Here is a 24,092-nt window from a genome sequence, read left to right as displayed (position 1 = left end):
CTCCAGTTCCTGGAAATAGATTTCTTAGCTTTTAATGGGATAAAAAAATAGAGAGTCCCACCTTGCAGAAGGTACTGGGGACTTGGGGATCAGAGTTCAGGAGCCAAAGCAATCCACAGACAAAAATATAAAACTGCTTACCAGGCGTGTGGAGCTGGAGCAGGGACCAGCTGCTGGAAGGCTGATATCTTTGGTTCTGGGCATTGTAGAGACAAGCTGCCAGTGTCCACTGAAATAGGAGAGTTTTTGGACCCTCAGAAAAACTCTAAGTCAGAAAGAACCCGTAATATCTGGCTGGAAATACAGTATACCACTAAGTCTCAAGGATGGATTATGGAATTTCCTGGACTCACACATCCTTAGAAGAGTTTCTATTCTAAACAGAGTTACAGGTATGCCCTGCAATAATGTTACGGTAGTTCTGTCACTGACTACTAAGCAGTTAAAGATTAATACTGTACAAATGTCACTTACAGTATTTTACATGAAATTATTTATAACAAAATTATATTTGTTGATATACATTAAGAATGTTTTGTAGCCTCTCAAATAAATGTATTTTGTTTTTTGGGCTTCTCAAGAAGGTTCTGTGTTTTTCTTATATTAAGTGTGCCAACGTTGCTATTCTTTGACAATAGAGGCAAATTTGCTATTTACTGTGGAGGCACTTAGGTGCCTCAGTAATGTTAGTACTTACCAGTGAAGTGATGGGCTACTGTACACTGCTAGGAATATTGGGCCTGATTCAAGGGTGAAGGCCAGGCCGATATTGTGCAGTGCATCGATTTTTGTACTGCACATGCATCTGAATCCAACTGCACATGCATCGTGATTACTGATGGTGGCCTCAGTGCGAATTTGGGCACAGAGTGATTGACAGTCGCGGCTAAATGTAAAAGCCTCCAAGGTCCGGAAGAGCGGGAATTTTGTGCAAATGTGGAATTTTTTTTAAAGCAGCAATTATTTACAAGGCAAATCTAACCTGGCTTTGCCTTGTAAATTATTGCTGCTTTAAAAAAATGGGCAGATTCGCACAATGGCCCTCATTCCGAGTTGATCGGTCGCAAGGCGAATTTAGCAGAGTTACACACGCTAAGCCTACGCCTACTGGGAGTGTATCTTAGCATCCTAAAATTGCGACCGATGTATTTGCATTATTGCGATCACAAACTACTTAGCAGTTTTAGAGTAGCTCCACACTTACTCTGCCTGTGCGATCAGTTCAGTGCTTGTCGTTCCTGGATTGACGTCAGAAACACACCCAGCGTTCGCTCAGACACTCCCCCGTTTCTCCGGCCACTCCTGCGTTTTTTCCGGAAACGGTAGCGTTTTCATCCACACGCCCCTAAAACGCCGTGTTTCCGCCCAGAAACACCCATTTCCTGTCAATCACACTACGATCGCCGGAGCGAAGAAAAAGCCGTGAGTAAAAATCCTATCTTCATAGCAAAGTTACTTGGCGCAGTCGCAGTGCGACTATTGCGCATGCGCACTAAGCGAAATTTCACTGCGATGCGATGAAAAATAACGAGCGATCAACTCGGAATGAGGGCCAATATTCCCGCACCTCCAGAACTTGGAGATTACATTTAGCCGTCGTCAGTGTGCATTTACGGGAAGTTATGAGTGGTGGCAAGTCGAACGCAGGTGTTTTGCAAGCATTTTGTGGGGGTGCCGCAGCAAGCAACTGCATCTGTGTACGCAGTTGTAATGGCCCGGCAGCTTAGTGTCCGACAGACATTCTGAGCAACAGTAGAGTTGCTCAGATGTTTGATTGGTCACCTAAGGGCGGATAGGAGACACTGCTGGTATACGTCTCTATAGAAATACCAGCGGCTGCTGCATTGGCATGTATTCGCTGTACCGCAGTGTACACAGATGCAGGGGCAAATTCAGCTGCATCTACCTCTGAACCTGCCCTTTGACTCCACTTACAAAACAGCAATATCCAATATATATTTGAAATGTGCTCACTATAAAATCTTATCATTATAAAGTATGTATCAAAGTCTTTCAGCAAACATATATTTTTCACTATACTTTTTGAATATTGTTGTTGCCTGTTTAGATATACATTTGTGTAAATAAGTAAAGTCAATTGAAAAGCAATGGTCTCTTTTCCAGTGTGTAATCAATTTTTTATTCATGAAAGACACAATATCCAATAAGTTTTAAGAAATCATGCAAGGACGAGGAGAATTAGTTTTCCACTGGATGCTGTTTTCGTTGCTTTGCTTCTTGAAGTGGAAGGATGCTCAATAAACCATTCAGCTGGTGCCAATGTGTTAATTAAGGTTTTTGATGCACTCCCCAGAATAGAATAGAATAATCAACCTTTTCACTAGTGAAGAAGTATGGGTCAGGGATTCATAAAAAGTTGAGTAAACAAAACTATTTACTATTTCATTACCAAATAGATAAATAAAAAGCTCAATTGATACGAGTTAAAAAAAAAAACCTCTGAAAATAAAAAGGCTTGTAGAGTGAATAAGACTGAAGCTTGAAATAAAGTAATGTAAGTTTGCCAATGTGTTGATTTTATAATATTAGGAGGCAAACTAGTACAAGGCAACACACGAGTAAAGATGGGTACATACTATACGATATATTGGACAATGTATTAATCCGCAATGGACTGCATTTTATAATTATAATTTATAATTTATTGCATCTTATAATTTGCGCTGTCAGGGGCCGATTCAGACCTGATCGCTAGGCTACGTTTTCTCACAGCATGCGATCAGATCTGAACTGCGCATGCGTATGCACCGCAATGCGCAGGCGTGATGGACCGCAGCAAAGGGGATAGCCGCTCAGGAACAGTATGGTGCAAAAATTCCAAACGCACCGGCGATCGCAAGGAGATTGACAGGAAGAGGGCATTTGTGGGTGGCAACTGATCATTATCAAGAAGTGTCTGGGAAAATGCAGGAGGGACCAGGTGTTTGGAGGGAGGTTTTCTGACGTCAGCTCCGGCCCTGATCATTGCAGCAGCAGAGTAAGTCCTGGGCTGAGCAGAAACTGCACAAACTGATGCACCCCTGTAGGCGGCGACTAACTGATCACAGGGATGCAAAAAATGCACCCTAGCGACCAGATCTGAATTACCCCCTCAATTCCACCCAATTCGGAGGTTGCATCATCCCACCTGATGTGCTGAACATCAGATGGGGTGATTCCATGGACCACACTGTATTGTTACATAAAGCACGTAACAATATATTGCATCGCCATATGGCCTATCATGATGTATGTACGGCAATGCAATATATTTTCACAATGCACAGCAGCATCTCTGTGTCGTACTGTCATTCAGGTGTGTACCCAGCTTTAAAAATAACCATCAAAAGGCCACCAAACTACCAGCCATGGCTAGATTCTCAGAACGGCAAATACAGCCCTGTGTCTGTATTTTCTTTATTAATAAAAAGTTCATTTAGTTGTAGTCCCAAGAAAAGATTGTCTTCATGGTATTGAGATTGCATTGGGAGTACGCACTGGACTGTAGAGCTATACACCAGTACAATGCATTCGCCTTGGCTACAAACATCTTTGTATGGAACAGTATTATTTTCCCAGCATGCATTTGGTAACACTTTGGGCCCGATTCAGACCTGGAGGCAGCAGGTTGTCTGCACATGTGAACTGGCTGTTGTGCACGTGCACAACCTTACAAATTGTTGCCGCATCCCTGAAGGATGCAACCACAATGTGATTGACAGACGCGGGTGTTTTGGGGGCGGAGTTACGGCAGTGTGGTGGCAGCGCTGGGGAAATGGGGCGGGCCAGGAACGTTTTGCGTCACGTCACACGCAGCCGCTCTGAAAAAAAAATGCCTGCTGACCACCAGATAATGCAGCCAGGCTGCGCTGCCAGGGGTCAACCTTAGATTTGATGCCTCCGCAATCTAATTGTGGACGCATCGGGGGGCGACCTCACACATGCTGGGCGGCCTTGCCTTGTGCAGGGCAGCCTTACCCGTCACCAGAAGCGGATTTAGATCTCATGGGGCCCTAAGCAAGATACCGATTTGGGGGCCCCCTTCCTCAAACAATCCTCACTGTCTACTCCTCCCATCATCCCCCACTCACGGGTGATTGGAATTTGAAGTAGGTGGTGGAGGTTATATAAAATGTAACAAATACTGTGATAAAGCACACTTTTTTCTGTGCACATCCTGGCTCCTCTCTCTAAGCATCTGACGTCATACACACGTGTGTCATGACTGGTCACACGCACAGTACTGCAGGACTGGAGACACAGGCATGCGCTGGAGCCGGCAACCAACAGCTGTCTAATCACTGACAGCCTGCCGGGAGTATTCAGCCAGCACAGCTCTCGGACAATTTCAGCGTGGTCCGCCGGAAATGCCCTGTATACAGCTTTGTTGGCGGGCCACCTTGGACCAGCAGGGCCCCCTGAGACCAACTGGGCCCTAAGCAGCTGCTTTGGTTGCCCTGTGGAAAATCCTCCTCTGCCCGTCGCACACTTACTGCACCAGGGATGCTAGACAAATCCACAAAGAGGACAAAGGGGGTTATTTACAGATGAATGCATATCGCTGCATACACAACCAGATCTGTGTTCATCTCTGAATAACTCCATTTGTCCTCTTTGTGGATTTGCCTAGCAGCCCTGGTGCAGTAAGTGTGCGAGCGATTCTCTCTCTGTGTGGGTACTATGGGGCTGATTCGATGCGACCGCAATTTGTGAGACGGCCCTGCTGTGCACATGCGCAGGTCCCATCCTGCACATGCAGTTAATGTGATTGGTTTGGATTGATTGACAGGCAGAGGCGTACGTGGGATGGCGACCGAGTGTTTTCGGGGCGGCATCAGGGAAATGGGTGCGCGTCGGCATAGTTTTTGGGACGTTTGCGTGTTATCAGCGGAAATGTCAGTGTCCAAACTGTAATTGTGTGGTGATCGCAATTACAGCGTGATCACAGTGGGTGGGCGGAGGGTAGCATGCTGGGCTGCCTTGCCCTGCAATGGGCAGCTCCGGCATGCGATTGAAAGGGTTGCAGATTCTGCTAAAAAGTAGAATCTGCAATCCTTACAGAATAAGGTCCAATATGCAGAGAGGTAGAAAGCATCTGAGATGTGCAAAGAATGGTGGTGACCCAGCAAGGGTTCAGTAAGTGCACTACCTTCTATTCAACAGATTTGGATCATATTCTCCATTTAACACCTGACATACTGTATATTTATTTCACTGTATTTTAAAGTTGTGCTATATTTAGTCTGCATTTCTTTGGCAGATATATACATATTTGCACTTTTAGTCTTCACAACATGTATGACTCTTCACAATAGATCTTGCAGAAATCTGTATATTGCTCTATATACTACTGTATATTTGGCATCATGACTCATGCATATAAGGTTTATCACCAGGTATAACTGCTTATATAACAGCTGATATGGCTTATCTTTGTTTACCTGGCAACAGGCATTTTTCAGCATTGACCAGCATAGTATATACTATGATCCCAAAAAGTTTTAGCACTGTAAATATTTACTGGAACCAAATACAGTGCCGCATATTATGTTTGAAACCAGGGGCCAGATAGATTGACTTGCGAGATGGCCGGAGCTCCGAGACACCTGGTTGGTTTTGCCTTGTAAACGTTTGCTGCTTTAAGAAAATGTACGAGTTCGGCTGGAGTCTCGGAGCTCCGGCCGTCTTGCAAGTCATTACATCCGGCCCCAGATGTGTGTAAGCAGATGGCAAGCATTTGGTGATGTTAGTACTTCCAACACTTGTCCTGCTAGCTGTGTACCAAGTTGCACCAAAAAGCTGTTCACTCAAGCTTCACCTATAAGCTGCAGAACCGGTACATGCTTCCTTGAAACCAAGGTCGGCTCTGCGAGACACTGAGCAAGAGGCTTTGAATTCAGCAATTCACATTCCATCCAACTATTGAGAGTGGCAACTGCATTGATCGAGTGAGCTGTCAAAGAGCTACGTAATGAGTAAATTGTGCTACAGTATGTGCTCTATATAAAGGAAATACAGTATGTGCAATGTGTGTGTCACTTGGACTGCGAACTATGGCTATCAATGAGTCATATGAAATTGTTTGTTTCCACTGGTAAACCATTCACACATAGGGAACCTAGTCATGAGTATTTCCCAATGGTGTATATTGTCTAAATCTGCAGCTAAATGAAACTGTAATTGATTTATTTTTCACTGATTGCATACTAAACAGTGGACACAATGCAGTGGTGAAGGCTTGCTTGTCTGAAGTTAATATGGAAATGTCTTCCTATGTTTTCAGCTGCAGTTAAGTCAGTAAAATAATTTCTTGAATATTTGTATAGGACTGCGACAAAGTGTAAGTTGAAATGTAACAGCAGAGTTCCCAACTGTCCTAATCTAGGCGGCACAGACCCAATTCTAGTCTACCGTATTACTGTCATGCCACTTAGTGGATTGTCCTGACCTATAGATTGATAACTTGCAAGACCCTTTGGCTTTTACGTTCATGTCTGATTGTTATCGCCCAGTTTCATTTTAATACAGTTGTGTTCCCAATTGTAAGAGGCAACTGGTGCAATCTATCTATCTATCTATCTATCTATCTATCTATCTATCTATCTATCTATCTATATCTGTATATAAAACTGCTGGAGTAGCAGTGAGCAGATGACACATGATTTGGCAGCGCAAGATTCTCAGGGACGAAAGTGCTTCAGTGGTTCTACGCGCACCTCAGGATTTGATGCCTTAAATTGGAAAGTTGGAATTTCTGTGCGTTCCTACAAATTAAACTTGAGTGGACTTTTTCTTTAACTATATAATTGCAAGAACTAGGCGACAACTCAGGTGCAATATGCAGTGTTTGTGTAATTCCCCTGTACCTGTGATACATTTATAATAACACTATATCTTTCTATCTGTCTGTCTATCTATCTATCTATCTATCTATCTATCTATCTATCTATCTATCTATCTATCTCTCTCTCTCTCTCTCTCTATCTCTCCCTCTCTCTATAAATATATATATATATATATATATATATATATACATACTGTATAGATATAATTTTTTTAATTTATTTTTAAAGATGGTTTACACCCAGAAAATGTGACTTACACATTGAGAATTGGGGAATTATACAATGTTTATGTAAAAGGAGAGATAATAATCATTAGTTGGTTCTTATTTGTTAATAACAAATTGTTGTGGGTAAAGTATGCCTATAATTTACATACAGTACATTTCAGTTTAGTTCTTAACATGATTATATTGCAAGCCACAGCCAAAATAGAATACCAAATTATAATTTGTATAAGAGCTGTCTTTAATTTAAGAATTTTGTCTACAGCAAGCTATCACAGAGAATATGAAAGGGCTTACGTTTAGCCACCCCTATAATTGAATTAAATAATAAATGATGAGTTTACTAAGTTCATTGAATTAATAATTATCCGTAATGAGAAACAGGTGATTAGCTTGCAACGTTAAATTAAATGGTTATTAACATGAATAAATAAAGTGACAATACAAAAATGTATTTCCTATCAGCTTCAGCAAAAAACTATTTGAAAGAGCCATATGCACACTGGGAAATTATTACTGTCAGAACTGTGGGAACAATTAATATGCAGCATTTTACTAATCCATGGAATACATAATTTCCCCAACAATATCATTTTCTATCTACTGTTCACATGGTCTGCATTAATGAGAGAGAAATTGAAAGATAGGAGGGAGATAGAGCGACAAGGAGAGAAGATGATAGAGGGACTGAGAACGGAATTCCTCCTATCAATCAATCTTATGGTAAGGGTAAGTTTAAGGCTGCAGTAGCAGATATAGGATTAACCCGAGTTATGTAACATGTAATTAGAATCTGTAGTCAGGTGGAAACATGGTTTACACGGGGCATTTCTAACTCTTAGCAATAATAAGCTTGGAGCATACATACTGTTGATACATAAACTATCCTCATATGCAGTTACAAGAAACAAGAAATATATATGTATATATTTTTTGGAGACCCACAACATACTTTACAAACCATCTCATACTGTTCATTTTAAAAATTGTACTTTACTATGGCTAATGCAATATATTTAGCCTTAATTTGGACTATCTCTCAGAGATCAATGTGCAAGAGCGAAAGAAAGAGAAAGTCTCACCTAACATGGTTACTATTGTTGCCATGGAAACTAAGAAAGTAAAAGCAATTGAAGTTTTCAGAATTCCCAACAAAGATACGGAAGGAGAGAATAAATTGGGTAACAAAATCAGTGATAAAAATTACATGACCTGCCATACATACTTTCTAACATGTAATATGATAGCCAAGTATTATGGAAAAATAGACAAATTACAACTTAATGTGCCCAATGGTGATAAGGACATATGGAGATACTGCTATACTCACTGAGATAATATGGTTCTGATTTCAAAGATTTTTATTGATTTTTGACAAAGAAGTAACATATGAATCAGACAGTATGTATCTTAACAAGTGCCCTCAGGTGGGAACATGAGGTATTGCACTCCATTAACCTGTACAGAAGAAATAATATCTGAGTAGTGGTCTGATCATATATAAATAAGAAAGTTCGAATGATGAATTGCCTTCATGTGTAATTTTTCTAGGATCTCCAATAATGCTGAAACAGAAAGTGATCCTGAAGCACTTTTGACAGACAACCATAATCAAGGGAGAATGAGAATAGGAAGAAAGAATAAAAGCAGATATATGATGATAAGAGGAGTAATTGAAAGAAGACAGGAGAGAGAAGATGATAGTTGGGGACACAACAGACTTGAGGGAAAGGGGGGGGGGGTTAGCAATTGAACATAGACCATACTTTACAGAATTATACATAGAGACTATGCTTAAATCTAAGATCTACTAAATGACGTTACTAGGGTTACAGCAAGTTCTTCCAAATGTCCAGTTGAGTAGAGTCATCTAAGGTAGATATATATTTTCCCCATTTTTTAATAAAGGAGTCGAAGGAGCATTCGGTGTTGAGTGAGAGTGATCTTTTGTCGAAATAGATTAGTTGGAGGATTCTGTTCCGAAGTTCTCTAATAGACGGGGCGGTTTTTTGCGTCCAATGTATCAAGATGAGCTTCTTAGCCATAGTAAATACTGTGATGAGAAATGCTGAGGGCGGGCTCTCTGTCTTGGGAAAATTCCAATCTTTAAAGTTTAGGCATATACAGGCAAGTGGATTGAGGTCCAGATTTAGGTGTAGTGTAGAGTTGAGAAAGGCTATAGTCTTGCGCCAAAACCTTAACACCTTAGTGCAGGACCAAAAACAATGAAAGAATTTGGCGTTGACCATAGAACATTTGTAGCAAGAGCCAGGGTCTGAGGTAGACATATGTCTTCTTTGTGCTGGGGAGATATAAATCCTGTGTATAGATTTAAAGTGCACTTCTTGAAGATAAGATGATTGGAGTGTTTTCATAATTTTCGGAAACTGGAAGGTATTAATAATCTCGGCACCTGTAATCCCAGGGATGTCGGCACTCCAAGCAGACACAAGGTTAGTTATACCAAATTCATTTACTGAACTTGTTAGGAGAGCATACAACATCTTGGTTGAGGATTTTTGACTATTGTAAGATTTAAAGATAGCGTCCAGAGGGTGAATAGCTTTAAGTGAGGAGCTTAGTGAAGATAGTGACATTGTATAATGTCTAGCTTGTAGATATAAATAAAAGTGGGAGTTAGGGAGATCATAGGTGTCTTTTAGGGTGGAGAAGGTAAGTATATGGCCTCCAGGATCAAAGAGTTTCGATGCTAGATTAAGGCCTTTTTGGGACCATTGGCGGAAGATTGGATTAGTTAGGGAGGGTTGGAAATTGGGGTTGCCCCATAATGGACAGAAAGGTGAGTATGTGTGTGGGAATTTGAGGTTTTTACTCAGCTTGATCCAGCTATTGTATGTGGTTTTAAATAAAGAGTGATTTGCGATGTGTGGAGGTATTAAGTGGGCAGGTGTGTGTAATAAAGCTCCTGGAGAAAATGGATAAAATAAGGATTGTTCAAGCGCCTTATCAGTGAATTTTGAGGTTTCCATAAGCCAATCTGCTATTATCCTGAATTGAGTCGTGATAGAATACAGTGCAAAATTTGGAATGCTGAGTCCACCGTTTGACTTTGGTTTGTATAGCTTTTTTAGGGCTAATCTAGGACGTTTGCCCTGCCATAAGAACTGTGAAATCCTTTTCTCGAGGGTGCTAAGGTCTTGTTTGGATATGACACACGGTAATAATTGTAAGGGGTAGTATATTTTTGGAAAAATTACACTTTTCAATATTGCTGCTCTACCTAGTAGCGATAGAGGGAGTTTTGACCACCCATCTAGTTGAGAATAGATTTTTGTAAGAAGGGGGGGGAAGTTAGCTGAATATAAGGAGTGAGATTCGTTAGTGATCTGTATACCTAAATATTTAAGCTGAGAGGTTTTAATGCGAAATTGGGACAGTATCGGTAAGGATTGGAAGTCAGGAGATTGCTTAGATATGGGGAGAATTTCGGACTTAGCAAAATTAATTTTATAACCTGCTATCGAGCTGAAAGTTGATATTATCTCTAAAATCACTGGGAGGGATTTGACGGGGTTAGATATGAAGAGTAACATGTCGTCTGCAAAGAGGGACACTTTCAATTCCAATGAGGAGACGTTAATGCCGGTGAAATCTAATGCGGATCTAAGGGCGATAGCTAAAGGTTCGATCGCTATATCAAAAAGGAGTGGTGACAAGGGGCACCCCTGTCGAGTTCCCTTCTGAATTGGAAAGGGGGAAGACAGGAATCCATTGCATGAGATTTGTGAGGATGACATTGTGTATAGTGTTCTAATAAAAGAGATAAAAGTGGGAGGAATGCCAAATCTCTCCATAGTGAGGAACAAGTGGGACCAGTGTACTAGGTCAAATGCTTTTTCTGCATCAATTGATAGAATTGCTTTTCCACTGGACTCACCTGTTCCTTCACTACCCATGTGTACTGCTGCCAGAACCTTACGGATATTTGTAAGTGAATGTCTGCCCTTGATGAATCCTGTTTGGTCGTGGTGTATTATTGAAGGGAGGATAGGGTTGAGGCGGGTGGCTAAAATTTTTGTAAGGAGTTTGTAGTCAGAATTTAATAAGGAGATGGGTCTGTATGAAGCAGATAGTGCAGGATCTCTATCGGGTTTGAGTATTAGTTTGATAATTGCCGAATTAAAATAGGGAGGAAGGGCTGCATTGAAGAGAATAAAATTAAAGACTGATACTAAAATTGGGGCTATACGTTTGTCAAATAATTTATAAAAATCTCCATTGAAGCCATCTGTTCCTGGTGCTTTCGCTGATTTTAGAGTTTTTATGGCCTGAATGACTTCAATTAGAGTGATCGGTTGTGTTAACAGATTATTAGAATCTTTAGGAGCTTGGGGGTATGTAAGAGTGTCCCATAAGGATCGGGGGGAATTAGGAGTTGGAGGAGTTCTAGAAGGGTCAATATTCGAGGGTGTCTGAGGGTGCGAATATATGTCTGTATAATAGTGTTGCATGTTTTGGGAGATCTGTTTGTTGGATGTGGTATGTGTGCCATCCGATTGGATTAGGGGGTGTACTGTCATAGGGGGTCTAGTCCCGTTAAGAATGTTGGTCAATAACTTACTAGTTTTGTTTCCATATCTATGAAAGCGGTAATTAGAGTAGAATTGTGATTTGTCTGATAAGGTTTGGAGGGTTTCCTCAAATTTTATTTTAGCTGCTAGGTATATGGACTTGTTGGCAGGGGTGGGTAGTAAGCTATAATTTGAGTAGGCTTCTGTGAGGGATTGTTGGAGTATGAGGTAAGATTTAGAACCATTCTGTTTTTCTTTAAATTCAAAGTTTAAGATGGAACCTCTCAAAACTGCTTTTGCAGACATCCAGTATAGCGGTGGATTAGTGGCTAGGTGTTGTTTGTTATTTTCGTGATATTCATCCCAGGAGTGTACTACATGGTTAATGAATCTAGGAATTTTAGTAAGGTGCGCCGGGAATCTCCAGGTCTTATGTGTAGATCTCTCATTTTGAGTTTTAACTGTAAGCCATACCAGTGCATGGTCAGATAAGATGATTGGTTCTATACCTGAATCCAGGACTTGGGAGAATAAATTATTAGAGAGAGTGACATAGTCTATCCGGGATAAGGAGTGGTGTGCGGAAGATAGACAAGTATAACCTCTGTCTGTGGGGTGTAGGGCCCTCCAGACATCAATTAGTTGTAGAGTCCACAGGATCGTGGGGATACCTAATTTTGGTAGTGATTGGTGGGATCTTCTAGCATGAGATCTGTCCAAATGTGGGTGTGAGATCAGGTTGAGATCTCCGCCCATAATGAGATTATTAGAAGAAAAGGGTAATAATTTACGGAGTATCAGTTGAAAGAAAGCTTTAGAATAGGAGTTAGGGGCATAGATTGAGCATAAGGTATAGATGTTAGAGTATAATTTTATGGTGACAATGGCATATCTGCCCTCTGGATCGCAATCAGATGATATAATCTCTAGTGGGAGTGATTTAGAGACCAAGATTGCTACTCCTCTGGATTTTGAGTTAAGGGAAGAAGAGGCTAACAGGCACCAATTAAGCATTTGTAGTTTGAGTGTTTCCGGATGTGTAAGGTGCGTCTCCTGAATAAATGCAATATCCAGTTTTTGTCTATTTAAATATATTAATACCTTGCGTCGCTTGGCTGGAGTGCCAAAACCCCCAGCATTCAGAGAGCCAACCCGCAATGAAGTTACGTCAGCGTGTGGCATGTAGTTAATCCCGGGGAGGGGAACATCCTAAGGAACTCGCAGCAAATCCTGTAGTGGAAAGGGGAACATATAGGGGAAGAACAAGAGGAGTGGGGGGGACAAGACAAAAGAGATAGAAAGGAGCGTAGGCATATCAGAGTTACATACCTCATATTTACAGCTGTATCCGCATGCGTGGATGCGCGATACTTCCGCAAATAGGAGAGAAAGGAATATAAAAACAAAACACTAAACATAGTGTTTAAATTTAACAAAACATCATAACGGAGCATAACAGGTGCATCAATACCCTAATATGGACATCATAATTGTCAGACCTCTTACGTATGTCATTAGGATAGTGTATATCCTGATCCTTCCATATCTATATTACCTCAGGACTAGCCTAAATAGTCAGGCATAAGGGGTATTAGCTGCCAGAGAGGGTTGAGAATTTTGTGGAAGAGATCGAGGGGTATAACATAACTAGGTGAGCATCCTGTGGGAAGCTGCATAGCTGAAGTGGAGGAGGAGTAATCATTTAGGAGAAGAGGTTATACAGCGGTATATACAAAGGTATATATATAATCTGTGAGGTGGACTGTCAATGAGAGTCATTGGGAGCAGGTGGTATATCGGATATATCGTCGGCTTGAGACTGGTGATCCTCGTTCAAGAATGCTCGTGCATCTTCCGGTGTGTTAAAATCATAATGATTGTCTGAGAAGAATATGCGCAAATGCGCCGGGTACATGAGGGCAAATTTCTGTTTAGCTGAGGCCAATTCAGAGCATACTGGAGTAAAGGCTTTTCTAGCTCTCGTGAGCTCTACTGAGAAGTCTTGGAATAGATGTATGCGTTTGCCTTCCCATGAGAGGTTTTGTATCTGACGAGAGGCCTTCCAAATAGCTACCTTGTGAAGGTAGTTAAGGCATTTAAAGATAACTACACGCGGTCTCTTTTCATGTGGCTTAGGAATAGGGCCGATTCTGTGTACCCTCTCAATTATTAAGTCTTTGCATTCTGACTCAATTTTTAGCATTTGAGGAAGTGTAGCAGATACAAAGGAGAGCAGGGCTGGGCCTTTAACGGATTCCGGTATTCCTACCACTCTTATATTTGATCTCCTGGAGCGATTCTCTATATCATCTACTTTGTTCCACAGTTGGTGGTTTTCCTTCTGTAGATTTAAAATATTTCGCTGAGCCTCTGACATATCGTGACAGACTGACGCTACACGGTGTTCTGTGTCAGTAACTCTTCCCTGCAAGTGGTGTAACTGTTGTGTGATGTCCGCTACAGCCTGTGTTAGCAGGGGGGTCATAGTGCTTTTAATAGCGTCTACTATGTCCTGGTAAGTCGCTGGGGAGTCTGGCGGGCGACGTACCTTTGGAGAGTTTGCATCATCTGCTGCTTCAGCTGCAGCTTTCTTTGAGGCCGGTACACTGTGAGCCGTTTCAGCGTCCGGCGCCATTGTGGGGTCCGCACGGCGTTTCTCCTGACGGCCCGGCGGGTGTTTAGCGGCAGGCGGTGAGGCCAGGAATTTCTCCATCAGGGGGAGAACGGTGTAGGAAGGTCGGGTAGCGAGGCTGTGGAGGCTCCAGGAGCCGTTAATAGTTATATAATGCCGGGTATTGTGCGGAGGAGCACGATCACGCTGTGCTCTGCATGCAACCGGAAGCGGAAGTCGAGATAATATGGTTCTGTATCATTTTACATAGATGTAAAATCTTCTGTGGCTACTAAAATTTCAGCTGTTATTTTGTAATCTTAAACTGCTAACAAGGAGTTACAGAACTAAGGGGGACATGTACTAAGCAGTGATAAAAGTGGAGAAATGAGCCAGTGGAGAAGTTGCCCATGGCATTGACGTAACATTTATAATTTGCATACTATAAAAGTATACAGAGGTGCTGATTGGTTTCCACGGGCAGCTTCTCCACTGGCTCACTTCTCCACTTTTATCACTGCTTAGTACATGTCCCCCTAAAAGTTTGAGACAATAGAAATCCAGTACAACAGATGCTGAAATAACAAAATATTTTTTGGTATTTTCTTGAAGTAGATTCAGTGGATTATTCAATAATATTGGCCCTCATTCTGAGTTGTTCGCTCGCAAGCAGCTTTTAGCAGCATTGCACACGCTAAGCCGCCGCCTACTGGGAGTGAATCTTAGCTTAGCAAAATTGCGAACGAAAGATTCTCAAAATTGCGAATAGAAATTTCTTAGCAGTTTCTGAGTAGCTCGGGACTTACTCTGCCACTGCGATCAGTTCAGTCAGTTTTGTTCCTGGTTTGACGTCACAAAAACACCCAGCGTTCTCCCAGACACTCCCCGGTTTCTCCAGCCACTCCCGCGTTTTTCCCAGAAACGGCAGCGTTTTTTCACACACTCCCAGAAAACGTCCAGTTTCCGCCCAGAAACACCCACTTCCTGTCAATCACACAACGATCACCAGAACGAAGAAAAAAACCTCGTAATGCCGTGAGTAAAATACCAAACTTCTTAGCAAATTTACTTGGCGCAGCCGCAGTGCGAACATTGCGCATGCGCAGTTTGCGGAAAATCGCTGCAATGCGATGAAAAAGAACGAGCGAACAACTCGGAATGAGGGCCATTGCCAATACAGTACATGTGAATCTAAAGTACATTAGGCAGATAAAACCTTCAAGCTGATTTTTTTTAGTAGCAGATTTGCACTATTGAGCAACATTAGTAAATAAAACTACTGTACTTCAGCATTTGGCCATCAGAACAGGTTTATTTTTATCAAATGGTATCAAAATGAGTATCCCGATTGTCCCACAGATGCTTAGTCCTAGGACACAGAAGCGAATCACAGAAACAGGCAGGAGGCATCTTTTCGACTGTTCAAATAATTGCTACCCAATGTTCTGTTAATTGCTTGCTGAAATCTCAGAAAAACACATTGAAAAACATAGACAATAACTTTAGGTGATCTTCCAAAAAATGTTTAAATATTTAAAATCATGTTGTTTGTAATGTCAATTTTTTTTTATTTTTAAATCAATGTGATTCACAATACCCAAAAGCTTGCAAAGACAACATTGTCTGTAATTACCTGCTCCAAAATCAATTTTATATTATTTTTAAATTTATACTGCCTTGGTCTGCCTGCTTGAAAGCAGCTATTTTCCCTCATCGTGGGGTATATTTACTAAAATTCGTATTTGTCCCGATTTGGAGAGAGATTCATCACGAATGACATCGAAAGTGTAATTTTGCAACTTTTTGAATTTGTTACGCCTCATTTACTAAGCTGTCGTATTTTTTTTTTCCTGTTGTCCGATGTCGATGTCATTCGTATTTTTGTAAGGTATAATGCTGCCGATTTAGTGGTTTGTCGGCCGTGTTCTGAGGTTTTTGTTACGACTGCGTCACATTTCGGTTACGGCAGTGTTTATCCGTTCCCGGCCGCGTTTTTTTTCTAAGTTTCGATTTTGTCACTCGTCCGTGATTGGTTTGATTCGTGATGGAGGAGTGTCTGTGCTCATTACTATAAAAACGCCCCAAACCGGCCGCACCTCGTGGGTTTAGCTAGTGGAGAGGAGAGAGGAAGGTGTGTTAGGAGTTGGTGAGTTTTGTGGAGTTTGTGGAGGATTTGAGGCGGAGTTTTGCGATTGTTGAGTGCTGTACTGTGTGTGTAAGTAGTCTTGTCATACTAGTTGTGTAGTTATTTAAAAGTCTGTCTAGTTTTTTGTCTTTGTTTTTTTTTTACGTCTATTGTCATTGTTTGTGAGTGAGTGAGTGAGTGAGTGTGTGTGTGTTTGGTGTGTCGTGTGTAGTGGTAGTGGAGGAGTGTGTTAATTGTTTTTTTTTCTCAGTGTTATTTGTTGTTTGTCCTGATTATGTCCCAGTCAGAGGTGAGTGTGGTGGAGGAGGTGAGTGAGAGGGAGGAGGTGAGTGAGGTGGAGGAGGTGAGTGAGAGGGAGGAGGTGAGTGAGGTGGAGGAGGTGAGTGAGAGGGAGGAGGTTAGTGAGGAGGAGGGGGAGGTTGCTGCAGCGGCTTCCACTAATAGTGATAGTGATGGTGTTGTGGCTCCGCAGCCACGCACCACTACAAAGACGGGCTGCAATGTTAAGTTCAGTTACGCTGAAAATATGGCTCTGGTGCGGGAGCTGATGAGGCATCATCGCCAGTTGTTTGGGCATGATGCTGCAAAGGTGTCGACACGCAGGAAGACTGTTCTGTGGGGGAAGGTCATTGCGGCTGTGAATAGTGAGGGTGTGGTGAGGCGGACCGAGGACACCTGTCGTAAGCGCTTCTACGACATCAAGCGCCGTGTGAAGGCGAAGATGGCGAAGGAGGCTAAATCAGCCCGCGAAACCGGGGGTGGACACCCCTTCCGAGCGTCTTATCGAGATTGGGAGGAGCCTGTTCGTACGCTGATTCCGCTTGAAGTGGTTGGTGCAACTCATGTCCGGGATTCGGATCGGCCAAGGCAGGATGGTGAGTTTGTTTAATTTTTTTTATGTAATTTAAACATCTGTGCTTTGTCCTTAGTTGTGTGAAATGTCTTTGCGCTAATTGTGATTGTTATTTGGTTCTTTCTTCTAATGTGTTGGTGAGGTAGTGCAGGCCTGGGCAACCTGTGGCTCTCCAGCTTTTGTAAAACGACAAGTCCCATCATGCCTTGCCACAGTTTTGCAATTAGTGAATGCAAAATGTGTTGCCGGGCATGCTGGGATGTGTAGTTTCACTACATCTGGAGAGACACAGGTTGGCCAGGGCTGATGTAGTGTTACTCTCAATTCTGTTTTTTTTTTTGCCTTATGTATTGTCAATGTTTCTGGTTGGGTTTGCCTTTTTCTGGTGTCTGTTTTTCCAAGTAAATGTTAGTCGGTGTATTTTAATGAAGTGTGATTACTGTGTTTTATGCATATGTTTATATTTTAACATTTTCAATGGACGTATGTTTATTTTGTGTTGTTCTGGGTTGTCATTTGTGTTGATTATGTGTATTTTCATGCATTTGTTGTTTTGATGTTTTCAATTTTGTGCAGATATTTGTGGCTACTGTTTTCTTGTTAGCGTCTAAAATTGGTAACTTAGCGTGCAATATTGTGGCTGTGTAAAGCTACGACGTTTGGGTTTTAAGTAGTATAATTTTGTGGATTATGCGCCTTTGTGTATGCATTGTTTGGTGAAATTGTTTAGCATTTAAAGTATACACACCCAATGAAGTCATGCATTCAAGGCTAAGCATCGTTTAGTTTAATTCTCAGCAGGTACCACATATGTTTACATCCCAATAAGTATTTGGCATAAACATATCAACCAAAGAGTATGTTCATATCGACATTCTTCATATTTCTACAGTACGCCGGAGAAGCAGCACAGCCAGGCCACATCCAACATTGCCTAGAGATGCAGATGGTGGCAATGCAGGTAAGATTTAACTGAAACCACATATTCTGCAAACACATAGAAACACAAAATGTTAATGATTATCTTATCACATAGGTTCTTCGGCTAATCCACCTCCACTAAGGCGCCCATCACAGGGCTCGGTTACTGTGGCTACGAGGCCACCCAAGAGGCCCCATCTTGAGGCTCAAGCTCCAGCACCAGCATCACCACCGCAACGGCGCATCTCCGCAGTGTCGGCCGTGCCACCACTCGCTCTTTTGGCTAGCCCCCAAAGTGAGGATCCACAATCCCCTCAGTTGTCTGGTGAGTAAACCTAAAAATTACATGTAAATAAGTTAAAAAACAGTGGTGTAGATTTATTAACCTGGAGAAGGCATAAGGAAGTGAAAAACACTGATATGTGCAAGATGATAAAGGCAGCAGTACAAAATAAACACAACTGTTAATGTACATATTGGAGCTGTTTGCCTTGTGCTTTTAGCACCTTGCACATATCACTGATTTCTCACTTCCTTATGCCTTCTCCAGGTTTATACATCTGCACCACTGTTAGTACTGAAAAACAAAAAAAACAAATGACCAGTCATACTTGCAATAATAAACAACAACAAGCAGATGGTGTTAAGGTATTTTTAGACGGTTCATTATCATATGTGATGTTGGCCATATCAACACATTTTTGCAATTCTTTTTTTGGCCAAAAAAACCCCATAAATGTTAAGTCTCATCCAATTGTTTTGCATGGCCAAAAACACCACTTCTAAACATAGGGCACCTTAAAACTTTTTCACCCATTGTTAATGTGTACATTTTAGACCACTATATTAGATAACGTTTTGGCCAGACCACTGACTGCCTTGAACAATGTATGAGTGTATTGGTCAACACATTTATTGTTTTGTGTGTGTTGTTCCAAAGTTAGCTTCATACCCAATATGTAAATGTAGTACTTTGTATTTGTTAGAGTTCTTCGTGTTTAAACAGTAATTATGGCTCTGAATCCTACTATTTCCACAAACTTTAAACAACTGAGTAGTGAACGTTAGAAGCCACATCTTTTAAATAAAAGGTGACCAACGTAGTTAAGTTTAGGCCACAATCTATTTAGCTATTACATTAATATTAAGAAATAATGCATGTTGACGTAAAGCTATCGTAAGACCAATGCTACATATGTACTAAATAGTGGCTGTCTTCAACCCCATACAGACCCAGGCATCATGACCGAGGATGTCCAGCAGGACCGTGACCAGGAGACCTTCACACTCCACCTGCAGCCCATCGATCCGACACAGCCAAACATGCCTCAGGACATACCCCAACCACCCCAAACATCCCAAAGCCCCCAATTGAGCACAACACAAGGCCACACACAAATGGGCCCTGAGTTTTGGAGCCGTTGGTCCTCACAACAGGCACAACACTACGCGTGCCTCACCACCCACAGCCAATACCTGTCAAGTCTGCCCCATCATTTGCCTAGACTGAGTCGCAACTCAAGCAGACTTATAGTGCAGGTGGGCCGGATTGCGAACTCCATGGAACAGATGAGGGCAGACAACACCCAAATGCACTCAAACCTACAACGCATCTTGGATGATCAGCAGCGCCAGCAACAAACACTCATCCAGATCATCCAACATAATCAAATGATCAATGATAATCTCTCAAGAATGATCGCAAACAACACTGCCGCTAATACGCAGCTCACAGCAAGTTTGAACAATCTTAGCCAAAGCCTAAGTGTGTTGGTCTCACACCATGTGACATCGAGCTCGGGGACAACAACACCAAGCCACACCCCAGTTCAATCCCCAGTTCGACGCTCAAGTCGAAGCCGCGCCAACGAGCCTGCACAATCCTCCGCACCCAGCACCCAAAAAAAAAAAAGATAATAATGCATGGCCAGAATATGGTGACCATTTAATTTTTTTCAGTTTTTGTTGTGCCTAAATTGGTGTGTTAAAAAAAATAAATTGTTAACAGAATATGTGTATTGCTTAATTAGCAACACAAACAACCTCCACATTAGTGTCTAGGGCCAGATGTGTATTGCTATAAATATATTGCCTACCCCTAGGTGTCCTCAGCTCAACGTATGTCTAATCTATGACACCCAGCACATTGGCCATGGCCGCAAGATCACATAAAGCTACCCTGACTGCATGCCACTGCGACTCCTGGGTAGGGAAGCAGAGAGAGGCATCTATGTGGCCAGCCAAAACATCCAAAACCTGAGTGGCCATTCCAAAATTAAAGGTGAGTGTCATGACCTGTAAGCAATACAATACTGTGTTCTATTACATTACAGAAGCAACACTTAGACGTAGACGTGTATGTATGTGTTAACTCACCTGAATTACATATTTTAAAAAGGTAACCTGTGAGATACTAATTACATCGGCAGTCACAGCCTGGAAGCTGCCAGTAGCCAGAAAGTGCAACACAGGCAGGAGTTTGTGCAGGCCTGAGACAGAGCGAGAGCGTACTGTCTCAGGGTCTAGGTTCAGTTTGACAAGGTCATACAGAGTGAAAATATTATTTACATTTAGTCTGCTCATCTGTATAACATGGTCATCAACAATTTTGTTATCGTTTAAACGCCCACTAAAAAAACAAGCCATGGCCAGCCTACGCGGAACATGTACAACCTGCTGACCCTGTTGATTTTCCTGGCCTGGGTTTATTGTAGCCTCATGGAGCAGTGTCAGGTATCCCCCAGCAAACAGTACAGCAGTACTAGACACAGTAGCAGCCATTTCAGATTGAGAGAGTTGAAAAATGTGTTGGGGCCCCTTTTAAAGGTCCAAAAAGTCAGGTGTGACTAATGTAGAATTGACAACACATGTAAACACGCTTCTCAAAAGCAGGTCTACTTTTTTTTAGGCTTTTTGTACGATTAGTAATTTTTTGCGGCCGCAATTCCATTTTCACGGTAGAAATTACAAATACGAATGCTTAGTAAATGACGAGTTCTATATCTAAACAGCCGCGTTTGACCGATGGTGTATTAATTCGTACTTTTACTACACAGCCGTAATAAAAATACGAATGCCCTCATCACTGCCGTGATTTGAGTTTAGTAAATTCCCGAGATGACACTTTGAAGAAAAAACACCATCTCGGTCAAAATCGGGACCTTAGTAAATATTCCCCCTTGCCTCCATACTTTTACAAAATATGCCTGACCTTTAAAAGGTCCAGCAACCCCTTAAGTTGTCTTTGCTACTACATTTTTTCCATATCCCTACAATTTTTCCATACCACATAGATTGTAGGACATACATCAGATTTCACTTGTCACCTCCTATGTGGGAAGGGTGGAGTTAAAAACAGAAAGGTTGACATGAATAGTGGATGTGTTATGAAAGTAACACAATGAGAAGGGGAATGGGGAGATGTATTTCTAGGGAGTATTTGAAGCTTTGCAGGCTAGGGGAGTAGTCTTGTAGAGAGACTGGATATGGGGATGAAGGACAGGGAGGCATCAAGAATGCTGACCAGGCAGTGGAATTGGGGACAGTGGAGATTAATTATGTTATTAACTGTGAGAGAGGTCTGGAAAGGGATGAAGATTTTGGAGTCAGGTAAGATAATAAATTCAATTTTGGCCAAGTGACATCCAGGAGGTGATGGTAGAGAGGCAGCTAGGTGCCCAAGGGCTCTATTTACTAAGCCTTGTAAAGAGATAAAGTAATGGCAAGCAGCTCCTAACTGCCATGTTACAGGCTGTTTTTGAAAAATAACAGTTATTAACTGATTGACTGGTACTTTATTGCTGTAAATCTTATCTCTCTCCAAGGCTTAGTACAGAGAACCATGGGCCTAATTCAGACCTGATCACTAGGCTACTTTTTCGTACAGTCTGCGATCAGGTCTGAACTGCGCATGCGTATGCACCGTATTGCGCAGGCGCGTTGGTCAGCAGCGACGGGGAGCACCGGGTAGTGACGGATGGTGCGAGACAAGCGATCGCACAGGCGATCTCAAGGTGACAGGAAAAGGCCATTTGTGGGTGGCAACTGACCATTTTCAAGGCGTGTCCGGAGAAACGCAGTAGGGACCAGGCGTTTGAAGGGAGGGCTTCAGACGTCAGCTCCGGCCCCGATCATCACACTGGAAGAGTAAGTCCTGGGCAAACTTCTTTTTGTGCAGCTCTCCTGCACATGCGATCCCACTTCTGCACAGCGATTTCCCCCTCCCCCTGTAAGCGACAACTACCTGATCACAGGGATGCAATAAACGCACCCTAGAGATCAGGTCTGAATTAGCCCATATATGTGAGCAGGAAGATGGCAGGGGATTATACATAGATTTGGGTAGTGTTAGTGAAGAAGTGATGTTGAAGGCCAAACGAGCTGATAAAGTCATAGATGGTATGCACATTTCCCTCTCCTATTTCCTTTTGTGCCTATATTCAGGGAAATACAGTACTTTAATTAATTACACAGAAAAAAAATAAAACCCCTGTGCGAAGATAATTACTTTTTCAAACTGATTTAAGGATCAACATTTCTCAAGTGTTTGAAGAACTAGATAAATTAAAGAAGCACATGATTTGGATAGATTCTAATATCTGCTTTCTTTCAGGATGGGAACTGATGGGAAGTAGATACAATGGGTGTCCAATTTATTCCTTCAACATACTATATTTCAAAATCCCTCCATTGCTAAAGATATTTGGGAGATGTTCTAATAAAAAATAGGATTTTCCCAAATTGAAGTAAAGGGATATAAATAGATTTAATTTGATGTCTTCTTGAAACTAGAGATGAGCGGGTTCGGTTTTCAGAGAACCAAACCCCCCTGAAATTCACGCTCCGAGCCCAGATCCGAGTCTGGCTCGGGACTTCCCACCAGACTCAGATCCCAGAATGAGGCGACGCATCATAATCCTGCTGTTGGATTCTCGCTGGTTTTGGATTCCATATAAAGAGCAGCGCATTGCTAGCATTTTCACTCCGAACTTGTCTTTCTCTGTGGGTGGTGGCATCAGGTGGGGTCAGTGTGTACTCTCTAGGGGTGCTGTCCTGTCACTGTGGTGTCCCTGTGATATTAGGGGTGCTGTCCAGGCTGTCACTGGTGTTTCATATGCTTTTAGGGGTGCTGCAGCTGTACATGGGTGTTGCTGTCCTGGCTCTCACTGTGCTGTACAGGGGCACTGTCCTCCTGTATGTTGTAAAAATACAGGGGTGCTGGCCCTGTCTTGTATGCTATTAAAAATTCAGGGGTGCAGTGAAAATAAATGTACACTGGCCCTGTCTTGTATGCTGTAAAAATGCAGGTATGCTGTGAAAATAAGTGTACACTGGCCCTGTCTTGTATGGTGTAAAAATTCAGGGGTGCTGGGAAAATAAATGTACACTAGCCCTGTCTTATATGCTGTAAAAATTCAGGTGAGCAGTGAAAATAAATGTACACTGGCCCTGTGTTGTATGCTGTAAAAATTCAGGGGTGCTGTGAATATAAAGGGGTGCTGACCCTGTCTTGTATGCTGTAAAATTACAGGGGTGTAGTGAAAATACAGGGGTGATGGCACTGTCCTGAATGCTGTAAAATTACAGGGCTGCTGTGAAAATAAATGTACACTGGCCCTGTCTTTTATGATGTAAAAATTAACGGGTGCTGGGAAAATAAAGGGGCACTGTTCTGTGTGCTGTAATAACAAAAGGGTGCTGTCCTATGAAATGGTGAACAAAAATTTGGAGGAAAAAATAGTGAAAGATCAGGAACCACTTCCGGTTCCTAGTACTAGTGCTGAAGCTGCTGCTGCCACCAGTCATGACATTGATGATCTATGTCCATCAACGTAATCTGCTAAGGCCAATGCCCAATGTCATAGAGGGCATGTAAAATCCAAAAAGCAAAAATTAAGCACCAAAAAAATAAAAAAAATCTGATAAGAAACGTAAAATTGACAATATGCCATTCACGACAC

Source organism: Pseudophryne corroboree, chromosome 5, assembly GCF_028390025.1.
Source record: "Pseudophryne corroboree isolate aPseCor3 chromosome 5, aPseCor3.hap2, whole genome shotgun sequence".
NCBI lineage: Eukaryota > Metazoa > Chordata > Amphibia > Anura > Myobatrachidae > Pseudophryne > Pseudophryne corroboree.
Note: the sequence above shows the minus strand (reverse complement) of the source record.